General features: G+C 50.7%; 1 non-coding gene across 1 annotated transcript in view; it reads right to left on the bottom strand.

Annotated features, from left to right (window-relative positions):
- LOC126448874 (small subunit ribosomal RNA) overlaps positions 1-519 on the bottom strand; it is a 1,909-nt gene extending 1,390 nt beyond the window's left edge. The window contains exon 1 of the ribosomal RNA XR_007584280.1: positions 1-519. This exon is cut by the window's left edge and continues 1,390 nt beyond it. This is a non-coding gene — a ribosomal RNA (small subunit ribosomal RNA).
- Between the last annotated feature and the right edge of the window lie 4,481 nt (positions 520-5,000).

The following is a 5,000-nucleotide window of genomic DNA, read 5'->3' as shown; positions in this document are numbered from 1 at the left end:
GGGCCTCGGATGAGTCCCGTATCGTTATTTTTCGTCACTACCTCCCCGTGCCGGGAGTGGGTAATTTGCGCGCCTGCTGCCTTCCTTGGATGTGGTAGCCGTTTCTCAGGCTCCCTCTCCGGAATCGAACCCTGATTCCCCGTTACCCGTTACAACCATGGTAGGCGCAGAACCTACCATCGACAGTTGATAAGGCAGACATTTGAAAGATGCGTCGCCGGTACGAGGACCGTGCGATCAGCCCAAAGTTATTCAGAGTCACCAAGGCAAACGGACCGGACGAGCCGACCGATTGGTTTTGATCTAATAAAAGCGTCCCTTCCATCTCTGGTCGGGACTCTGTTTGCATGTATTAGCTCTAGAATTACCACAGTTATCCAAGTAACGTGGGTACGATCTAAGGAACCATAACTGATTTAATGAGCCATTCGCGGTTTCACCTTAATGCGGCTTGTACTGAGACATGCATGGCTTAATCTTTGAGACAAGCATATGACTACTGGCAGGATCAACCAGGGAGCTGCGTCAACTAGAGCTGAGCAGCCGGCCGCCCGGGAGTGTGTCCCGGGGGCCCGCGCGAACACGCAAGCGTCCGCTCAATTATTCTGCAAACAGGAGGAGGCTGAGCTCCCCTGCACAACACACCTCGAAACCCTCTCAGGTCCCGGCGGCGCGCAGCGCCGTCCTAAGTACTTGGTCGGGTTCGAGAGAGGCGCAATCGCCCGGAGTTAGGCGAGTAGACGCTTTAGGTGCGACCACCCGTGCTCCCAACTGAGCTTGCCGCTGCCGACAGAGGCCCGGGAGCGTGCTGTCGTGGCATTGCCGGCGGGAGACAACACGCGCCACCTACGGTGACCGGCAGCTCCAACGCCAGCGCCACAGAAGGACAAAAGCCCCACTTGGGTGCCGAAGCGAACTCTCCCAGCACAGCGCACGCGCCAACACGTCCGCACAGCTGCGATACAAACCACCTGCGAGAACCGCTGGGGCGACCGAGCAGCAGACGGCGTCGCGGCGCCGAGCGCCGGGCGGCGGCGCATCCTCAGCGCACACAGTCCTCAATCGGACCAGCACACTGCAGATGGCCACCGCGCTTCGCACCGGGCCCGCGAGGACCTACTTTGGCCGCAAGGCGCCGCGAGCAGGGGGCGCCGGCGCGCAGCTGCGCCGCCTGCCGCGTCCGTCGGCCGGCGCGCCTGCCACTGGCCGCCCCCACCAGCCGGCTGTAGCGCGTGCGCCCACGCACCGCGCTGCCAGCACGCCGGGCGGCCCCCCCTCACCGGCCGGGGACGGTCCCACCCAGCCACCGCCGCGTATCGCCTCACACCCAGATCCCCTTTCGCGTTCGTGGGCATGGTGGGTCCCCTTTCACGTTCGTGGGCATGGTGGGTATCCCTGAAACAACCGGTTAATAGCTCGACCGATCGTCGCCAACACTGATTCACCTCTAGCGAGAACAACCGCACCACAACGGGTTACCTGTTGTTCATTTGCGTAACGTCACCAGCAAACGTAGACGTCCATCGCCATTTGCAACGAGTATTGCATGCCTGTGTCAGGTGTCACAACACACTACGTCTGCCCACATAGACGCAACAACATGTGCACGCCTCGAGAACACGTGGAAGGTAGCCCCCGTACGTATGCGGTGTCCATTGCGCGAACGACTGTCAGCCGGCCTCTGCAGGATGTCGCAGATGTGGAACGCGGTGCAACATGCTATCACGGTGTGTGAGAAGAGACGACTACGTCCGAATACACGCTCCACTACATCAACAGACTGCTCATGCTGATCGCCATCCAGGGCGTCCGTTCCTCCCACACGTCTGAATGGCGTACCACACTGCAATCCAGCTCTTATAGGGAGACGACACGTAGCTGCGTGCACAATATTTGGACTGTATGGTCTGCCGTTGCTAGGCGCAGTCGTCGTACGGTCACACATGTGCCACGATGTATCATTCAGTACATACGGACCAATGTGCAGTACAGTTTGTGGGTTTTGCGTACATCGGCGGACAGGTGACAGGCCGTACCACAACGTAGGCTGAGTACGTCGGCATGCGAAGGGCATTGAACATGCAAACTTCTCAACGACCAGCTTGCGAAGGCAGGGGGGAAGGGGGGGGGGCATGTACGTCCTGCTGCTATCCACATTACAGTGTATAGCAGGAGCATGTGGAAAGTCAGCAACACCTGCAAGGTGTTTAACATGACGCGATACACAGGGGACCGGGCAGTGCGAATAGCGAACTATATTGCGAGGGTTGCGGTTAGGCAACACTACACTAATTTAACGAGTTGCATAACAATTACAGAGCAGGTTCAGCGACAACGTGCGTCAGGTTAAGGCGCAATATAGGTTAGGTTGAGGCACAATATAGGTTAGGTTAAGGCACAACATGGGTTACGTTAAGGCACAAATTGGGTTACGTTAAGGCACAACATGGGTTACGTTAAGGCACAACATGGGTTACGTTAAGGCACAAATTAGGTTACGTTAAGGCACAAATTAGGTTACGTTAAGGCACAAATTAGGTTACGTTAAGGCACAAATTAGGTTACGTTAAGGCACAAATTAGGTTACGTTAAGGCACAAATTAGGTTACGTTAAGGCACAAATTAGGTTACGTTAAGGCACAAATTAGGTTACGTTAAGGCACAAATTAGGTTACGTTAAGGCACAAATTAGGTTACGTTAAGGCACAAATTAGGTTACGTTAAGGCACAAATTAGGTTACGTTAAGGCACAAATTAGGTTACGTTAAGGCACAAATTAGGTTACGTTAAGGCACAAATTAGGTTACGTTAAGGCACAAATTAGGTTACGTTAAGGCACAAATTAGGTTACGTTAAGGCACAAATTAGGTTACGTTAAGGCACAAATTAGGTTACGTTAAGGCACAAATTAGGTTACGTTAAGGTACAATATGGGTTAGGTTAAGGTACAATATGGGTTAGGTTAAGGTACAATATGGGTTAGGTTAAGGTACAATATGGGTTAGGTTAAGGTACAATATGGGTTAGGTTAAGGCACAACGTAGGTTAGGTTAAGGCACAACATAGGTTAGGTTAAGGCACAACATAGGTTAGGTTAAGGCACAACATAGGTTAGGTTAAGGCACAACATAGGTTAGGTTAAGGCACAACATAGGTTAGGTTAAGGCACAACATAGGTTAGGTTAAGGCACAACATAGGTTAGGTTAAGGCACAACATAGGTTAGGTTAAGGCACAACATAGGTTAGGTTAAGGCACAACATAGGTTAGGTTAAGGCACAACGTAGGTTAGGTTAAGGCACAACGTAGGTTAGGTTAAGGCACAACGTAGGTTAGGTTAAGGCACAACGTAGGTTAGGTTAAGGCACAACGTAGGTTAGGTTAAGGCACAACGTAGGTTAGGTTAAGGCACAACGTAGGTTAGGTTAAGGCACAACGTAGGTTAGGTTAAGGCACAACGTAGGTTAGGTTAAGGCACAACGTAGGTTAGGTTAAGGCACAACGTAGGTTAGGTTAAGGCACAACGTAGGTTAGGTTAAGGCACAACGTAGGTTAGGTTAAGGCACAACGTAGGTTAGGTTAAGGCACAACGTAGGTTAGGTTAAGGCACAACGTAGGTTAGGTTAAGGCACAACGTAGGTTAGGTTAAGGCACAACGTAGGTTAGGTTAAGGCACAACGTAGGTTAGGTTAAGGCACAACGTAGGTTAGGTTAAGGCACAACGTAGGTTAGGTTAAGGCACAACGTAGGTTAGGTTAAGGCACAACGTAGGTTAGGTTAAGGCACAACGTAGGTTAGGTTAAGGCACAACGTAGGTTAGGTTAAGGCACAACGTAGGTTAGGTTAAGGCACAACGTAGGTTAGGTTAAGGCACAACGTAGGTTAGGTTAAGGCACAACGTAGGTTAGGTTAAGGCACAACGTAGGTTAGGTTAAGGCACAACGTAGGTTAGGTTAAGGCACAACGTAGGTTAGGTTAAGGCACAACATAGGTTAGGTTAAGGCACAACATAGGTTAGGTTAAGGCACAACATAGGTTAGGTTAAGGCACAACATAGGTTAGGTTAAGGCACAACATAGGTTAGGTTAAGGCACAACGTAGGTTAGGTTAAGGCACAACGTAGGTTAGGTTAAGGCACAACGTAGGTTAGGTTAAGGCACAACGTAGGTTAGGTTAAGGTACAACGTAGGTTAGGTTAAGGTACAACGTAGGTTAGGTTAAGGTACAACGTAGGTTAGGTTAAGGTACAACGTAGGTTAGGTTAAGGTACAACGTAGGTTAGGTTAAGGTACAACGTAGGTTAGGTTAAGGTACAACGTAGGTTAGGTTAAGGTACAACGTAGGTTAGGTTAAGGTACAACGTAGGTTAGGTGAAGGCGCAATGTAGGTTAGGTTAAGGTACGATATACCTTAGGTTAAGGTACAATATCGCTTAGGTTAAGGTACAATATAGCTTAGGTTAAGGTACACGTTGTAGGGAAAGGTGTATTTTGGGGGGGGAGGGGGCGGCAGGTTCGTTGATAGTGATTATCGTAAGTGCATGCCTGCGGGATCATCCGATTTGTCACGTCAGGATGCACTTGTGGCTCATGACAGGCGGCGCTCCGATTCCAAGGTTGTGGCAGATCTGTGTCTTTCATTCCTGCCATTGTTTGTGTACTGTGACAGGAGGCAGTATTGTGATGTTGGGTGCACCCCTGTGTAGGACATGTGTGGGTGTTCGTGGCTTAGCTGAGCAATGGCGGATGTCGGAAGGGTGGGATATTCTGTTTTCTGGGTGGACCTCCCGGTCTGGTTATGATAGTGTGGATTGTGTAATGTGGCGGAGAGGATGCACCGGATGTTCTTCCATGCTGGTGGTTAGATATTGTGTGTGTGCCTGTTAGAGGCAGAGAGTAGTGTGTGATAGTGTCTGGCTGACGTGTGGTTCTCATTGTGTGCAGAGTCTTTCAGCATGTATAGGGACGGTTGTATATATTATCTGTATTCTGATGGCTCTGC

Source organism: Schistocerca serialis, unplaced genomic scaffold, assembly GCF_023864345.2.
Source record: "Schistocerca serialis cubense isolate TAMUIC-IGC-003099 unplaced genomic scaffold, iqSchSeri2.2 HiC_scaffold_636, whole genome shotgun sequence".
Lineage (NCBI taxonomy): Eukaryota > Metazoa > Arthropoda > Insecta > Orthoptera > Acrididae > Schistocerca > Schistocerca serialis.
This window is presented reverse-complemented; position numbering and strand designations above follow the sequence as displayed.